General features: G+C 37.6%; 1 protein-coding gene across 1 annotated transcript in view; it reads right to left on the reverse strand.

Moving 5' to 3' along the window:
* Nucleotides 1-19,646, reverse strand: part of DPP10 (dipeptidyl peptidase like 10) — a 1,363,298-nt gene that overhangs the window by 1,052,556 nt on the left and 291,096 nt on the right. The window lies entirely within an intron of this gene.

Below are 19,646 nucleotides of genomic sequence, written 5' to 3' on the forward strand. Positions count from 1 at the left end.
GTCGTATTTACAAGGCTCTACCATCAATGAACATTTTGACTATCTGTCCCTTCTGAGGCTAGAAGTCCTGAGCATTTAAAACAAAAGAATAAAACCTCTCTAGCAAAAGGCTGAGAAACCAGGGCTGGAAATAGATTCTCTTGTTTGATATTATAATGGGTAGGAAATAAAGAGGTCTTGTTTTTCATTGATTTCTGTCTCTTCATATTATGTTCTAAACGTTTTGAAAAAGAACCAGTTAATCAATTTGGTCCCGGAAAAAAAAAAAAAAAAAAGAACATCATCACCAGTGTTAGCCAAAGATCTCAAAATAAGTAGGATATCTAATCAACTACTGACTGATATTGAGGGAAGATGGAATAGCACAGCATCTGCAGAAGAACAGATAATGTTGGAGATGTCTGCTCTGAAGAAAAAGAGATGGGGCCAGAAAACAAGTAACAAATCTGTGCAAAGGTATCCAGGGTGCAACTGAAGTTGGGAGCAAAACTTGTAGGGCCTCGGAACCAGGCTTAAGACTTCATACCATCCCTGTTACTCCACCCACAGCCTACCTTCAAGCAATCACCAAGACCTGCCATTTCTAGTACCTCTCAAATGTGTGGTCTCTGCTTTCTTTCTGCCTCTACCTAGTTCACACCATCTTCTCCTTTAATATGGGGGCAGTGGTATGGGGGTAAGAACCGGAGTTCATATCCTGACTGTAACACTTATTGGTTGTGTGACTTGAGCAAGTTATGTAAACTTCCTAACAAGTTTTTTCTTATTTGTGCTTATTTTAACATTTTTTTTCAACGTTTACTTATTTTTGGGACAGAGAGAGACAGAGCATGAACGGGGGAGGGGCAGAGAGAGAGGGAGACACAGAATCGGAAACAGGCTCCAGGCTCCGAGCCATCAGCCCAGAGCCTGACGCGGGGCTCGAACTCACGGACCGCGAGATCGTGACCTGGCTGAAGTCGGACGCTTAACCGACTGGACTGCGCCACCCAGGCGCCCCTATTTTAACATTTTTTTAATGTTTATTTATTTTTGAGAGAGAAAGAGGGACACAGCACAAGCAGGGGCCGGGCAGAGAGAGAGGGAGACACAGACTCTGAAGCAGGCTCCAGACTCTGAGCTGTCAGCACAGAGCCTGACACAAGATTTGAACTCACAAACTGTGAGATCGTGGCCTAAGCAGAAGTCAGATGCTTAACCAACTGAGCCACCTGGGTGCCCCAATGTTAACATATTAATGTGATATTAATAGAACCTACCTTATGGCATTATTTCAAACATTAAGTGGAATTTGTGTAAAATTGTTGGTATATAATAAGAGAAAACTATTAGCTTTCATTATTCACTTTCATATAGGACTATACTGAAAAACAAACAAAACAAGAAATGTTAAGTTATTCTTCCCTCAAGCCTTGTTCCCCTTTCAATCTATAGTATATACTGTAGCCAGAATGAGCCTTCTAAAATAAAAATTATACTGAGTCAGTCTTCTGCTGAAAAACTGTTAAATGGTTCATATCACATGAACATAAATAGCAAAGTCCTTAGCGACATTAATGAGATCCTTCTTCATGTGGCCCCAGCTTACATCTCTAATATGATCTTCCTCGATTTCACTCTCCCTCATTCCCTCTACTCTGTTCTGGAGCCATATTAATCCATCTGATTCATCAAATCTGTTATGTTCTTCCTTCCTTTTGGGATTCTACACTGCCACCTGCCACTGACTTTGCCTAGACTTCTCCCTCTTTCTCTCCCATTTCCTTAGCCTTGGACTCAGTTTAAAGACCACTTCTTCAAGGTAGGCTTTCCTGACCTCAATAATAGGGTCAATTGTCCCTCTTATGGATCATTGCCCACTACTTCCCTTCTCATTGCATGTCCTATGCTATGGTCTGTTGTCTCAATTGGAATGTAAACTGAGAAGGTCTAGAACTAAGCTCTCTGGCATTAAAAGGTTTTAGCACTGTAAGGCATTCAACCATGAGAGCCATCATCAAGAAGATCAGCCCTACAGAACTGTAACAAAAAGTATTTCTCAGGACCAAGTTCTTCTTGGAACTTGGAAATTTAATTGAAGTTAATCAAATCCTAATAAGTGATATTAACATACCTCCAACAAGAAAATGTCAACTGGGTGCAGGGGGTAGTTTAGTACAAAATATGGACAAATCAGTCACAAAGGCAGAATACAATGTCCAGGGCAATAATGCCACAACTTATGAACCTGAACAGGTTTATTTAACAAGTGTACCCTCATAGCAGAGATGGATGCACTAGGATATTAAAATCCCTCTCTAATTTCTTGTGATATAATATTATGTTCATTGAAGCACACTTCTAATTTTAATTTGACTCTCCATTTAGATTCACCAGGAAGGCTACATGTGCATCAATCAGCTAAAAAACTCTCTGGTTGACTCTTTACTTCTGCTGCTCATAGCAAATTGAATAAAAAAAAAAAGTTGGTATGGTAATATTGATAAGAGTCTCTCATGGATTTGGTTAAAAAGAGACTATCTCAGGGCACCTGGGTGGCTCAGCTGGTTAAGCATCTGATTCTTGATTTCAGCCCAGGCCCTGATCTTACATTTCATGAGATGCAGCTCTGAGTTGGACTCTGCACTGACAGCAAGAAGCCTGCATGGGATTTTCTCTCTCCCTGTCTCTGACCCTCCCGCACTCATGCTCTCTTTCTCAAAAATAAATAAATAAGCATTTTTTTTTAAAAAAAAGAGACCATCTCTAAATTAGAAAGAAAAGGAAAGGAAAGGAAAGGAAAGGAAAGGAAAGAAAAGAAAAGAAAAAAGAAAAGAAAAGAAAAGAAAAGAAAAGAAAAGAAAAGAAAAGAAAAGAAAAGAAAAAAGAAAAGAAAAGAAAAGAAAAGAAAAGAAAAAGGACAATAAAGCTGGCTGGCTCAGTCAGTAGAACATGTGACTCATTATCTTGGGGTCATGAGTTTGAGCCCCATAGTGGACACAGAGATTACTTAAAAAAAATTTTAGGGGCTTTTGGGTGTCTCAGTCAGTTAAGCGTCTGATTTCTGCTCAGGTCATGATCTCACGGTGAGTTCGAGCCCTGCATTGGGCTCTCTGCTGTCAGCACAGAGCCTGCCTCAGATCCTTTGTCCCCTTTCTCTCTGCACTTTCCCCACTGGTTCTCTCTCTTGATCTCAAAATAAATAAACCTTAAACTTTTAAATAAAAATAAATAAAAAAAAATAAAAAGAGACCATCTCTGAAGGACGGAACAAGTCTGGATGCCATTCCAAAATTAATGTCATGGATCCACTAAATTAAGATGGAACCTTGGAAATGTGTAGCCACACAAAAGGACTGCCCTTTCTTGAGGTCCTCTTAGAGTGAGTGGTCAGTGTTTGTCTGTGGTCTTGCTCTCTGTGGTTGTGTTGTTTTATTTAGTGGAATAACAGTTCCATTATCTATCATCCACTGTAAAACCACACAATTAATTAATAAAACAGAAATGTTTCTGGACTAGACTTTAGTCAATGCCTATTAAAGTGGCAAAATTGCTTTTTCCAAGAGTCTTTATGCTTTTTTAGTGTGATTGACTTTTCACATCCAGCTTTTGTTTTCTTTCTTTTCCTGTTTGAACAGCTAGGTTGCATTATACTTTTATTATGCCTCTATTCTACCTGAGAACAATTAAAAATCATTTTCAGAGCTTTATTTCTCATTGTATGAGTTGTGAGCATTTCTGATAGAGAAAATTACTTCAATGCTATTTTTCTGAAAATTTCTGTCCTATTGGCAAGTAGGCAGAAATTCAAATGATGTGACAGTGGGGAGAAGCTACTTTCTTCCTACACTTCTCACGGATTGTTCTGGTCCATTTCTAGGGGATTGCTTTCTTTCATGTTACCCTTCTTTGACTACACTTGCTATTCAAACTCATTTATAAAGAAGTTATAAAGAAGTTATAAAGAAGACCACAGAATTGGTAAATCTTCCTATTACTTGAGGATTTGCCCTACATTTTGAAATGCGGATAAAAGTTGCCTCAACATCTATATGTTTGGTTCTCAAAGATGAATATGTACTATAATCACCTGGAAAGCTTGGAATACCCAGATTTCTAGACCCTGTCACTAGAAATTCCGACCAGTAGGTCTGGGGTGGGGCTAGAACTAGCATTTGTTAAGAATTTCCAGGTGGCTCTGATGCTGCACTTCTGGAGACTGACCACACTTTGGGCCTTTACTTTTTATTTCTGATGGAAAGGACTTTAGCCAAAGGCCGGAAACAGTGCCTAGTCTCCCTCTTAGTTCTGGTAAGTTTCTGGGTTCATCGCATCCTGGAGGTGAAAGCCATACATAATGTGGGTATGCACAACCCACAAAGATGCTCAGAAGTTTATGGGATACATTTTACCAAGACACATTTCATTTTTAGTGGTAAAGTTCTAGCTGCTACTCATAACCTACAAAATGGGTTATTCTTTCTGCAGATTTCCTTGGAGCCTTCATCTGGGTCTATTCAGTAAGCAGTACTGCCACCTTCTGATTTTCAATTGAAAATGTATATACTTAAGGGTTTTCCTTTTTGTTGAATTTGTTAGGTACTCAGCAAGTATTTATTTTAAGATCTTTTCTTCATGAATTTGTTTTCTCCCTTGGGTCTCTTATTTTCAATGTTGCTTGTTGTTTCCTGTTTGCACATTTCTATATGAAGTTCTTGTACTATAATCACAGCCCCTCAGTCTTTTATCAACTCTGGCCCAAGGAAACCTCCCTTCCTTTATGAGTCTGGAGTCATGTGCCAAAAAATATACCAAAGATTACTAAGTTTCTTGTGAGTGGGCTGGTTTTCAAGGATTATTTCTCAAGAGGCATCAAACCCCAGTGAATAGTCTTTTTTGTAAAACTCATTTAAAAAATACCTTTGTCCACCTAACAGAGATTTGTCCTCAAAACACCCTCCACCCCCATATTTGATATTTCATAGAACCCAAAACTATTGAATGAAAAGCTGTTTGTGTATTTTCCTTCAGATGGAAAAATAGACCATTAGAGTTTGTTGGAAGTAGAGAACTTAATCTAATCAACCCCGTGATTTTTGCCTCATAGAGAAAGGTCAAAAGCTGGCTCAAGGTTATATGTATTTAGTGGCAGAGCTGGGACTCTTTCCAAACACAGCCTACTTCTCTGGACAGACCTGGCTCACAAGAGTCCAAATACTATCTCTGGACCATTTCTGTGTCCAAAGGAAAGCAATGCTGCAATTGACAAGCCTGGTTCATGTTCCCACCCCTATGATCAAGGGTCAAGGTTTCTGACCTGACCTGGGAAAGTCATGCCTTTGAAAAAACCTAGACTTAGAATAAAGTCACTCTCCTAGATTCATATAACTAGAAAAAGGCACAGTTGGAGCTCAGATGAGGTTGTGACTCCAGAGCCCTGGAGTGTTCAGTCCTCCACTGCCCTAAGTTAGAATTATAGGTAAGACATAAAAAGATGATCTTGAGGGGAAAGTGATGACTTTCTGCATCTTTTCCTCACAACTCCTCTGACATAATGAGGTCTCCATTATCATTCTCCTTGCCTGCCTCCCATTCAGTCACCCTTCCACCTGAGTAAGACTAGGGAAAGATTGTCCAGTGCTAAGACTATTCCATACTGTGTTCTCAGACTTTAGAGGAATGGAAAAGAGTCAAAGGTGAAGACTAAGGATGAAAACCTGACCCTTATTTGTACAATTTCCATTTCTCTATTAGTACAAACTAGTTCTTGATCATGAGCAAATTTATCCCAGTGTCTTAATTTTAGCCTCTGGCATTGGATATTAGTCCTGCCTCACAGGATTATATGAAAATTAAGTGAATTGTGACGACAATGATAGACAGATAGAAGACACTCAGTAAAGAGTGACTCTCAGAGTGCCTGGGTGGTTCAGTTGGTTAAACACCCAACTTTGGCTCAGGTCATGATCTCACTGTTCATGAGTTTGAACCCCATGTTGGGCTCTGTGCTGACAGCTCAGAGCCTGAAGCCTGCTTCAGATTCTGTGTCTCCTTCTCTCTCTGCTCCTCTTCCACTCATACTCTGTCTCTCTCTCTCTCAAAATTAATGTTAAATTTAAAAAAAAAAAAAAAGAATGACTCTCACTGCAAAAATTTTTATTATTGGCATTATCACCTCAAAAAAAGGTGGTCAGAGTGACAGATCTACTCTTCCCTACTTAGAACTACCTCTGTCCCCTACTTGTAGTAGTCCTTTACTACACAAATCTCAAATAATTTGGACTAAAAAAGCTGACTGAATTTGTGTAGCCATCAGGGAATAACATGTTGGTTTTCCTAAGAGTGAATATTTGAAATCATCCATTAAGGAAAAATAACCCTGCCCCGTGTCCATTTGCAAGGCCAGCAGTGGACAGTGGTTTGGGGACTTGGGCACCATGTTGGCACAGGGACCCAGGCTGCCAATTAACATATCCCAGGGCTCCTTTTATTTTTATCCTTTAAAAACAACCTGCTGGATCATACATGACATCCAATCCTGCCTTATTAACTAGAAACTAAATGAGCATTCAAGAAATTTAATTGAAAGCGATACTCAGAATGCTAATAAGCCTCTGGTCAGGAGGGAGATTGATGTTCCCAGCTGCAAACCCAGCCTGGAGGAAGAGTCTCTGAAGATCTTGTCACCAGAGGCAGACTAAGCTTCTATTTGCTGCCACAGCCTTCCTCACAGGCTCACTTTCACCGCTCTTCCAGCTGTCTACCTGCTACCCAAATTCCTACTTAATCAGTCTCCCCCAGAGAGGCCTCTACCTACTGGCTCCATACCACATCAAGCACGAGGCCAACAGTGTACTTTTGTAGGTGAAAATGAAAAAAAGTTCCTCTGAGTGAGATTGTTAAGCAAATAGAAAGGATGATGCTAGGAAAATGAGGGTGCAAACATTTGAATCCCTTCCTTCTCCATGCAGAAAACCTAGAAAACCACATATGTCCTCGTCTCTAAGAAAGAGCATCTCTCTGGAAACACACTTCAAGATAGACTGCGCGATTCAAACCGTGTGTGTATGTTAAAAAGAGGGTTTCCATTCCCAGCAATTAATAATATTAGAGGATCCTAATCACACTTTGGCCTTTAAGCACATCTTTTCATGATAAATTTCCAGGAACAAGAATATTCTTGAATTTTTATTTTTCCTTCATAATTCAAAACACAGCTGACCTGCTTAAATCTTAAAAGGTGTTCAAAAATGTAAATGTAAATATATATTCATAGTCAGTACATTTTGCTCTTCTATAATTGAAACAAAAAAAATCAAAGCAAAAAATAAAGCAAAGTAAAATTTCCCAATAGTTACAAAAACAAATATTTCAGCACAAACAAAAATGGAGATAATGATGAAACAGAAGTACTGATTGGGAGGCCATGCTATTAGGTCTCACTTAAAATGTTTATTCCCCAGTGGCTTTTGGAAACTTGCATTTAGCCGACAAAAGAGGCACTGAAAGTATCATCCGATAACAGATAAAAGTGTGAATCATATGAAAAGTTGAGGAGGTGAGTATTTCAAAGTATAAACGCTCCCCATAGCTGCTTGCCTTGGGCCTGAACATTGATTTAAGGAATCACAGCCTCACCTGAGGCACTTGACTGACTACTTTAGCTTTTCTCAAATGAATTGCAAGACTTTTGCTGAAACCACTTCTGTTCAATTACGCACTGGACCTCTTACAAGATAAAAAGAAGCTTTTATTCTTATTTGTCGTTTTAGTTTAGGAGAGCAAAGGAAGTGTACTATGAGCACATACTCTGGGGAATGACTGATCTTGATCAAATTTCATCTCTAACACTGACTAACTGGGCAAACAAATCTTGGAAACAGTTTCTTCTTCCTTATAAAAGGGATACTAGTATCTATTCCAGAAGACTATTTTAAGAGGTAGAGTAATATACATAAAAACATCTAGTACAGTGGATCTGGTACATAGGAATGCTCAGTAAATGTTAGCCACATGTAGCATTTCCATTATCAGATCAAATGCTTTAGATGCCATGAAGAGGAGTCAAGACTTTCCTCCATAGGAGATGTAGAGCAACTGAAGGAGCAGGTGCACCATCAGATGTAGCCTTTGAATCATGGAAACTGTGTGGAAGGTGGATGTAAGAGGGGACTAGGCATGGAGGCAGGAAGATCAAATAGGAGACTGCTTTACAGCTCCCGCTTTACATCAAGGCTTGGTCAGGGTTGACCTCACAAATCAAAGTACTAGCTAAGCACACCGGAGGGAAGCTTTCACAATTGGGTGATAGAGAAAAGCAAGCAAAGAAGAGCCATAGCAGAGGAACAGACTTGCTCAGTCAGTTATGGTTGTCTGCACTCTCAAAATTGTGCTTTCAAATACTGGCAAAACAAGAGGAAATAGTCTATTCAAATCTTCCCACTGAAAAAGATAAAAACTTGCACATAGCCAAATTAAAAATTAAAATTGATGTCATTCCAAATGCTTAATTCAGAAATAGCAAGATCTCTTTGGGAAGCTGTCAGCTTTGACAGCAACATCTTTTGTTTATAAGACTGTATTGGTAAGGCCCTTGTTAGTTTTCCAAAGCATCTTCACAGTAAATCTGCAAGATAAGTAGGGCAGACACTAGAGAAGAATTACAGAATGAATGTATACCCTGGAAGAGTCATTGGAGACAATCTAGTCTAACTTCTTCTATTATATGCATGAGGATATTGGAGCACAGGAAAAAAGCAGTGACTTCTTCACCTACGGCATTGTCAGGACGCAAAAGATTATGCTATGTAACATATAAACCCCAACATCTCAGTGGTTTAGCCTTTAAAATTTTTGCCTATACAAAATCTGTTACAATTTGGACAGCTCACCAGGGAAGTGCTGTTCTAAGTCATGATTTTCTTCTAAGACATGACTTTATAGACTTGTACAGTTTCCATTCTGTGAGCTCATCATATTTTTGCCCTTTTAGAAACACTGTGCCAGACGAAGAGAGCTCATGAGTTGCCAGGGCTAGTCAAGACAGACCCAGCTTAGAAATGACATGTGTAAATTCTGCCCATCGTCTATTGCCAAAACTAGTAACAAGGGTCTGGAAAATGCAGTATTTCGTGTGTCCAGAAAGTAGAGGAGAATCAGATATGGGTGGACATCGGTAATCTCTACCACAGGAGTGGTCCAAAACTCAGTTTTCCTGGTGGCCTCTTTCTAATAGTATGTGGCTTCTGGGAATTATCCCTCACTGCAACAGGTGCTGGAAACTGGAGAAGACTAATTGGAAATTTCAGAAAACTCTAATGTTATCTTAACTCTAAATACATTTTTTTCCTCATAGATTTGAGGGAAATAACTTGTTTAACTTCATTCCTTCCGAATATAACCATCTTAAAAAAGAATTATTGAGTTTCCAGGGGATGGAATCTTTATTTTTTCCTTTAAATGCTTGCAACAAGCTACTGAGATTGCTATTGTTAGCCCCAGTGCAGATCAGAATTTTTTGGCGGGAAATAACAGAAAATTAATAGATTACCTCAAGTTAAAAAAAAAAAAAAACCTAAAAGGAGAAATTGTATTGAAGAGACCCAGGGCTAATGGAGACTCAAATGGGAAAAGTCTTAGGGAAACCAAACTTCCGACAAATGCAATTGGGTTTTATTCAAAATTTGCTGCTGCTTGCTCAGGAGCTGTCCTGTCTTCCGCAAGCAACTCTCAGCTTCTCTGAAGCACTCTGTCTGGTTCTGTTTCTCTCTCTACAGGCCTGTCCTACATCCTCTGTCACTACCCACCTTTTTCTGCTTTTAGTTTCTTAGTGCTTTATCACTGCTCCTTGTAAATACCTCAAAATCATTCAGCAGGAGTCTCTGTGTCTTGGCCACCCTGAATTATGGGTAGTCCCCTCACTACTAACTGGCCTGGTCTCTTAACATTCCAGTTGCAAACTTCAAAATACTGTATACCTGGTTTATTCTAATGAACCAGGCCTTGTAAATTCTATGTCATCAGCCCACTTAAGGATCAGCCGCTCTTGGATCCGGCACCCAACTAAGCACAAACCTATGCACCTGTGCCTTGGTCAAAGAAGTTGGAGGGGCGCCTCAGTCAGTGAAGCGTCCGACTTTAGCTCAGGTCATGATCTCACAGTCTGTGAGTTTGAGCCTCGTGTCGGGCTCTGTGCTGACAGCTCGGAGCCTGAAGCCTGCTTCAGAGTCTGTGTCTCCCTCTCTCTCTGCCCCTCCCCTGCCCATGCTCTGTCTCTCTCTGTCTCAAAAATAAATAAAAACATTAAAAAATTAAAAAAAAAGAAGTTGGAGAAGCAGTGGGCACGGACACTTTGGGCAGGAACAAGGACAGGAAGCTACCTACAGAAAGTGGAGTGGGCAGGCAGATAGTAATTGACACACCTAATCTTATGCAAGGTCACTGCTATGGTCTAAATATTTATGTGCCCCCTTACTACCACCAAACTCATATGCTAAAAACCTAATCCCCCAGAAATGATCCATAGAGTAATTAGGGCCTTTAGGAGGTGAGTAGGTTATGAGCATGGAGCCCCCATGAATGGAATTTGTGGTCTTATAAAAGAGATTCCAGAGAGCTCTCCAGCCCCTTCCACCCTTGAGGACACCATGAGAAGTCTGGGAGCAAGAACAGAGCCCTAACCTAACAATGCTTACACCCTGATCGTGGACTCCCAGCCTCCAGAACTATGAACAATAAATTTCTGTTGTTTATAAGCCACCCATTCTGTGGTATTTTGTTATATTAGACCAAATGGGCTGACTCAAATGGGCTACTAAATGTCAGTGTGAGGTTTAAATGCAAAATTGCCTGTCACCTCAGGATCAAACTGAATGAGGAAAGCTTAGGAGCAATACATATGCTGGGACTTAGTCTCTCCTCTTATTACCTCTTAACCTAGATCCTCAACCCTTAAACCAGTTACAGGTCTAGCTAAATAGACACCTCAGAAAAATAAAGTGTTTTGCCAAAGCTGAAAAAAGTATTTTAGTGCACATTTAGAGATACTCCTAATTGAATCAACCAAACACCAAGTCGGAATGACTAGATAAAAATATTTCCAGACTGGAACTTTGAATTTGGTCTCTTGGGCACACTCACCAATTTGAATCTGCCCAAGTGGGAGCACTACTTGGTTTCAGGGCAAGAATTAATTTTATATCCTTATTTCAAAATTTGTGAATGTGTGTCACAATTCTGATGATTAAACTTTGTCACAAAATCCTAAGTGACATTACACAAAACACTTAGCCCCTTTGCACCTCAGTTTGCGCAACACTAAAATAAGAGGAACTGTATTAAATTACCTCCTAGGGTCCTTACAGATACAAAATTCTATGACTAGCTCACCTTCCAAATTTAACATGCAAACGTCTACATCTACTGATTACAACCCGAGGCAAGATCATTTTCCTCAATGCTCATCTTAAATAGCACCCAAGAATCCTTGAAGAGATTTTCTTTTTCACTAAACTGCAGCACTGTCCAGTAGAACTTTCTGTGGAGATGGATAGGGTCTATATCTGCCTAATACAATGGCCTCTGGTCACATGTGACTATTGAGCAGTTCAAATTCAGCTAGTACAACAGAAAAACTGAATTTTTACTTTTACTTAAATTAAAAAATGTAGACAGCCATATGTGGCTAGTGGCTACCATATTGAACAATGTAGAACTGGAGGAGTGTATAATGTGAATGACAAAAGGGAAACTAAGAGGTAATGATACTATTTTGATGTATAAATTAATATTTGAAAACCAGTCAGGCTTCCAATTTCACATGGAATTGTAGACTCCTTTTTTTTTCTTAGATTTTAGGTAACAATCCATTCTGCGATGATACAGACCTTTCAGAAGCAGGGAAAGAGATTGATGATTTCTCAAGCTGTAGCTCTCTGTGTCAGAAGAGTGACTAATTCACCTAGATAAATATCAACACTTTCTTGAAAAAAAAAGTAGCAATGGTCTCTTACAATATGTCTCATCAGAGATTTAAGATATTTACATAAGGTTCTTTGCCAAAGACAGTAGCAGGACAAAAGTGTAGATATAAAAGTCTTTAGCAACTTACTGGATTTGAAATTTGGAGCCCTGAATTTCAGTTTTATCTTTGTCATCAATGACTATTTTCTTTAATTTTTTTTTTTAAGAGAGCAAGAGGGAGAGGGGCAGAGAGAGAGGGAATGAAAGAATCTTAAGCCAGTTCCATGCTTAGCACACAGACCGCCAAGGGGCTCGATACCACGACCCTGAGATCATGACCTGAGCTGAAATCAAGAATCAGACACTCGGCCACCTGAGGTACTCAGGCACCACAATGACTATTTTCTTTTATGCTAAATTACCAATTAATATAAAATTCACCATAAATTTAAAAGCAGCTTTGGGGGAAGAAAGGTAGTGGTGGAGGAAAGACATCAGGTTTTCCAGCTAACTGACTGTAGCCTTCATTAAAGAGGCTACTACCTAAATTTCAGCAGCAACATTTAAGAGTATAAAATGTCTCCACAGGTACAATCTAACAAATCTCATAAATGATTTTGCCATTTGTGGGTCTGTAAAGCGCCATAAGGGAAAGCTGATTTTTTATTCTCCAAACTTAGATTAACTTCTTCAACCTCTTTAGAAGGGATGGTATAATTGAGCAATAACAAGATTCCATCTTCATTTCCTATTTGTTGAAACTCTTACTTTCATTTATTTTTCTCTGATGGAATTATATATTTCTAAAAATTAAATTAAAAAGCTTTACTTGAATACCAGCAAGACACTTTTGACAGATGTTCCATGCCTAAGTGATACTCTTTTATGACACATGGATCAATCACAAAACAGTCTGAGATCTCTCAGATTTACTCAGATTTATGCTGAAGGATCAAGCACTTTCTACTGCCTTTGAGGGCTTCGCACAGCATGCGACATGCTATCTACTTCACATGCAATAACTTCTCATTGCAAATGGTCTCCTAATGAACATTTTTAGAGAAATCTTAGTGGTAAGTTAAGAGTATAAAAATAAGTTAAGATTCTAATTGTTTGTGGTGATACCAGGAAAATTAACAGTGTGGATGATTGGATGGGCTTCCATGCATGGTTGATTCATAGAGACCCAAGCAGTCATGACTGTCACAAATCACTTTCTCTGTTTCTCAGCTGTCAAGTGGTTGTTGTGTTTTCAAATGTGTGTGTGTCTTATATTTGAATAAATATGGTAGTCATTATTTTAGGCAAGTCTCTTTAATTAACTGAGTCATCCATAAAATGGGATACATGAGGCCAATTTACCACTCTTTCCCAAAGAGTAGATCTTTATACTTCTAAAATACTATGATTTTTAGAGACCTTATGAATTGTCCACTTCAAAGATAAACTAGTTTAGGACATAGTCAAGATGACTGTCTTATTTTCATACAGTAAGACATTGTTTAAACAGAATGCTCAAGAAGAAGGATCTCCTAGTTAGCTAAAATTACTACATAACTGAGGTGTGGACCATATCTCTCCCTGCTTGTATTATGTATGTAAGGCCTACTTCCTATTTACTGTTTGGTGTAAGGATAAATATTAGTTGTACAAGGGAAGACAACCTAGGATATTATGATCATTATTTTGGGGTTTAGATATGGAAGATTAAGAAAGAAATGATATAGTGTGTTAGCAGGACACATCCGAGGTCCATGTCTTCATGTTGACTGTACTTATTGTTTATACCAAAGAACAACAAACTTTGTCCACCAAGTGACACATAACCAAAACACTGGTTATGTCAAGCACACTTTGGTGTATAATTCTAAGCAAGCTAGTTGTAACTCCAAATTCTTTTCTTAAACATTTTGTAGATCAACTGAGTGATAGGAGCAAATTTTTGGTAAGAGCATTAAGTGCTTTTATTATTTTTTTTAAAAAGATAATCATTTTCACTGGGAATTTTACTATTATCAGCACACTGTTTTTGATGTGTCTCCAGTCCAGTGTGAAAATCAGACATCTACACCATTTATTTAGCAACCCTGTAACATGTTATTTTCTGTTTTTATCATTTGTATTTATCATATCTATGATCATGCTATAAAATGGAATATTCTCTTAAATTCATTGTGTGTACTGAGTACTTAGTGATATATGTGGATAGTGATATATTAATAATCATCTGTCAATATACCAGCCATATATATATATATATATATATACATATACATACATACATATATATATATATATATATATATACATTCACATACATGTATGTGTATACATATGCATGTGTATCTGTATATGTACACATACACATGTATACATATATACACACATGTATACCAGCCTGTGTACGTGTTTGTGTGTTCAATGCTTTTGTATCACAATAAAGTAATTACTGAATTAACAATTCTGATTAGTTGCATTCTGATTAACAATAACCTTGCTCTACCAATCAGCTTTCATTCTAATTAAAAAAATAAATTAATGTTTATTTATTTTTGAGAGGTAGAGTGAGAGTGGGGGAGGGGCAGAGAGAAAGGGAGACACAGAATTTGAAGCACACTCCAGGCTCTGAGCTGTCAGCACAGAGCCCGATGCAGGGCTCGAACCAAGAACCACAAGATCATGGCCTGAGCTGAAGTCAGAGGCTCAACCAACTGAGCCACCCAGGTTCCCTATCTTTCATTCTAATTTTTAACATGCCTTTTTTTTTTTTTATACTAGGAGTTTTAATATAAAGCTAGTGGTACATAGGTTCTAACATTTTTCAGATTATTCATAGTTAAAGGTCTTAAAAATGTTGTTGGCAGAATAAAATATTTGTCTTTCATGAGACTTACAAAATTATTTCAAAGAAATGTGGAAAAGAATATCTTAAACATATCAGTATTAGTTTTTTTTTTTTTTTTTTTTTTTGCACTTTCAACCAAGGAGGATGGTCCTTTCATATTCTAACCTCTTCAATGAATAAAGCATTAATTTTCCTCCCACTGACAACTAGGCCATTAAGAGATTATACAACATTCAAAAGAAAGTTGGGGAAGATTATTTATTATCAATACAAATTGAATTACTGAGAATTTTCCACTAGAGGACATTTTCTTCTCAATTGTTACCATCAGTTTGGTGCTTAATTACTCTCCTACTTTCAAGTGGGATCAGTGACTCTACAATTCCTTTTATAGAGGACATTTTCTGCTCAGGGACAACAGAAAGATTTATAGTCCCATATATGTTTTTCTTTTCTGCTATCAAATCTCTACATGGTCCTCAGACCTCAGGTAGAGGCTAGAAGATGTACTATAATACTAATGCATTCATATTTTTTTTAATTGAAAGGTTGTTTAACAAATGACTTATCTATTCAGGGAGACTGTTACCATTATGGAATAAGATCAATTTTTTTTCTCCTTTTTATTCTTAGTTGTTATAATCTTGTTTGTGCCTTTCTTAGTTCTTACTTCCAAATTATTGCTGATGGCACATAGAGAGTAAAAGCTTAACATTTCAGAACCCTCAGAATTCATTTTCTTTATTAGTGTAGTATAAAACAAGAAATAGAGGCTCATTCAGATTGCATCAACTAATAGAGATAATATCATCTCCAAATAATGGAGATTTACATCATCTAGGTCTCACAGAAACCCAAAGAGAACCTTAAAAATATCCTTAGAAAGCTAAACCCCAAAGAGGCTTGAATTTTACAGAACCTAGAACATAGTTCAGGAAATTTCAAGGAGCCAAGCAAGGCCTCTGGGCACTGAGACAGCTCATAACTTCATTCTTAAGGGCATTGTTTTGTTTTTTCTTTGATGCTCAACCATCAACATGCCAGAATTCCTCTGGTCTTTTCTGCTTCTCTCTGTGCCAGCATTGGGTATCATGAAGTCAAAGGGCCATCTCTGATATCATCACCTCTTACTGGGGTATCAGGGCTACATGATCCAGAACTTGATTATCTATTTCCTAGGTAATATAATGAAGTAGAGAACTGTGAAGTGTTGCTTTGAAATTAATTTCTGTATTTTAGGAATTAGATTATATTTTTCTCCCAAAAAAACTTTGGCTACCACTACACTGCTGAGGATACTAGTATCCTAGGAATGCTTATCATATCCATAGATTTTGGAAGATTTTAGAAAATTCCTGGGAATGTTCCACATCACCACCTCTCCCCAACACACACACACACACACACACACACACACCCCACAGAGTCAAAGTTACAGTTTTAACTTTAGCACCTAGCCCTACCATTTTTCTTTTTGAAAATTATGGGCACTAAACAAATGCCTATTGCTTGAAGGGATGATAGTTTGAATGATTTTATCTTGGATTATACAACCTTAGAAGGGGGATAGCATGCTGCCTTAAATAATTTGTATTGTTCAGTCCAGTGCCAAGTATAACCTGAAAATTAATAAAGTTCCGGATGACTAAGGTGGGAAACTATATAGATGTTTCTGTGTTACAAAAGGCCATTAGATGAATTAGCATTGACTTCATGTGGTCTGTCTGGGAGACATATTCATAGCCTTAAAACACTTAAATGGTTCAACCTAGCTATTCTACTTATAAGAATTCATCTTATAAATAATCCTAGAATCAAAAATACATCAGCATTTTATTATAAAATTGTTTATAATTGTAAAAAAATGAAAGCATTCGAAATATCTTGTTAAATCTTATTGTGCTATAGACATAAATATATACCATGTGGATATTGAAAAATTTTTAATAAAAAACCCCATAAAACTCTTAATGACATGTTTAAAAAACTCGGAATTAAGATATAGTAGGAAACCATTTAGAAATTATATATGGGGGCTCCTGGGTGGCTCAGTTGGTTAAGCATCTGACTAAGCTCAGGTCATGATCTCATGGTTCATGAGTTCCAGCCCCGCGTCGGGCTCTGTGCTGCTACGGCAGAGCTTGCTTTGGTTCCTCTGTCTCCCTCTCTCTCTCTGCCCCTTCTCGGTCATTCTCATTCTCTCTGCCTCTCAAAAATACACTAAAAAAAATTAAAAAAGTAAATGTGTATGTGGTGTGTATATAAAAAGACACAGAGAGAAGTTTAAGAAAATATATAAAACATATTAATAATGGATATTTCTAGTGAATAAGATTATGGTTGACATACATCTTCTTCATGGTTTTCTAAATTTCTCAAAACTTCTCTGATAAATATGTAATGCTTTTATGATAAATGAGAGAAATAAGTATAATTTTATCTTTTATATAAAGTATAATACTAACACCTTATTATTAAAAGATGTCATGTGTTTTAAATGTTAACTTACAGTTGACTTATGTTAACTTTATGTGCCCTTGAGGTCACACCACATCACAGGAAAGAAAGACCTCGTACTCTGAAGTCAAGTTTTCCTGTGAACAGATCCTTATTCTGTCTCATTCCTCACATGTGACTTGAGAGGATCACTTGAGTTTATTCACTTTATTTATTTTTTTATTTTTTAACCTTATTTATTTTTGAGACAGAGAGAGACAGAGCATGAATGGGGGAGGGTCAGAGAGAGGGAAACACAGAATCTGAAACAGGCTCCAGGCTCTGAGCTGGCAGCACAGAGGCCGATGCGGGGCTTGAACTCACGGACTGTGAGATCATGACCTGAGCTGAAGTCAGACGCTTAACTGACTGAGCCACCCAGGCGCCCCATGTTTATTGACTTTAAAATGGGATCACAACATTAGCTTTTCCATATTACTCATAGAATTTCTATGAGTAATAAAAAGAGTTAATAAATACATTAAACCAACTTGCAAAACTAGTATGCAGTAGCCATTCAGTAAATGTAGATGACAATGATGATTATAATTTGGTTTTGCTTTTCATCACTCAATGGAAAATTGCATATTTTCAAAGAAAACATTTTGGGACCTTTGAAAGAAGCAGTCCTGCATATATGGAGTAAAAAATTCCAAATCAAGTAAAGAAAGCATAGCATGCTAATTAAATTATAACTTCATGCTAGCTTGATTTTTCTAACCCTCAAGTGTTTTATTTAAAATATAAATAAAGAGCAAAACATTTCACTCTTCTCAGATTTGTTCACTCATCCTATGAGAGATATCTCAAAAGATTTTAAAAAATGTGGGCAATTTTAAAGTACAAGCAAAGGGTCAGGCTGGTTCTTCTATTAATAAATATCACAAGGCATTTACTATGTTCCAGGCACTCACCAATTTAAGCACTTTGCAAACAAGCCTTCATATTGCCCTTACAACATTCTTATGCTAGATTCTATCATCATCTTCACTTTCAAGGTGAGGAATCTGATACACAGAAATGTTCAGTAAGTTCCCCCAGGTCACACAACTGATAAAGGGCAACCTAAAAGCAAGCTTAGGCAGTTTGAATCCTGAACCCATGCTTTCCAACTCCCAGCTCTCCTGAATCAACACTTCTGTGCATTCTTCTTGTACCTTGATTTGAAGATTTCCCCTAAAGCTTCTACTGGATTTCTATGGAATTCTTTGCTAGTGGGCCGAGCTTGGGTGTATATAATACCTACTCACTACAATATAAACTCCCTGGAGACAGAACTATTTCCTGCCATGTTTACTGTCACACAGCACAAAGTACAGTGTCTGGAAGAGAGGATACTCACATATTGATGAGGAAATGGACAAATGGATTGATAATAATCCAAATTTGTTTTCCCCTAATTTTAATCTTTTTTTTTAATCCTGCTTTCTTTGGAAGTATATGAGGCCCAGCAGGTAAATTTAAAGCACAAATTATAGTGCCTAGACCTTTTTTTTTTCTCTATATGCCTTGGAAGACTTGTGCCTTCATGATATGAAAAGAAAGCAAAATCCATATCCCCAATATGTAGGCTCCACCTCAGTTGGAAGAAATTTATCTTCTAGAATAGTCCTTGTGTACATCTCTACTATGTAATGAATTCCTTATCTACACTATTTTCTTCTTCTTCTTCTTCTTCTTCTTCTTCTTCTTCTTCTTCTTCTTCTTCTTTTCTTCTTCTTCTTTTCTTCTTCTTCTTCTTCTTCTTCTTCTTCTTCTTCTTCTTCTTCTTTTCTTCTTCTTCTTTTAAAAATTTTGTTGAATATCTAAAGTCTCTTTATTAAGTTAGAGTCTTGTTTGGGAAAGGATGGGCCTCAGAGACCGGGATGAAATCTGAAGAAGGGAAGTTGGCAAGCCAGCAGTGAGGCCATCAAGGTACCTGGGAGTGACTCATGAATAGAGCATAATGTATAAATTTGTCAAATCACTATGTTGTACACCTGAAACTAATGTAACTTGTATATTGATTATATGTAAATAAAAAATTAAAAATAATAAAAGAAAGAAAGGAAAGCTGAGTTATATAGAAGGAGGGGCTGGAGTTGACCTGGGGAGTTGGTGAGATGGCTTGAAGTGTATTATGGGAAAGAGTCTAGGTGAGACATGTTCCAGTACACTGATTATTTCTTATCTATGCTTTTATTCTACATAGCATCTAGACAGTACTTGGCACTAGTAGGTGCTCCAGAAATATTTTATCTTTAAAGGCAAAAGGCCAAAATCACCTTCATAAAAACAGGGAATGTATTCTATAGCAGAAGTTGGCTAACTTTTTCATAAAGGGACATTTTTGCTTTGCAGGCCACATTGCCTCTGCTGTAACTAA

This window comes from Felis catus, chromosome C1 (assembly GCF_018350175.1).
Source record: "Felis catus isolate Fca126 chromosome C1, F.catus_Fca126_mat1.0, whole genome shotgun sequence".
NCBI classification, from domain to species: Eukaryota; Metazoa; Chordata; class Mammalia; order Carnivora; family Felidae; genus Felis; species Felis catus.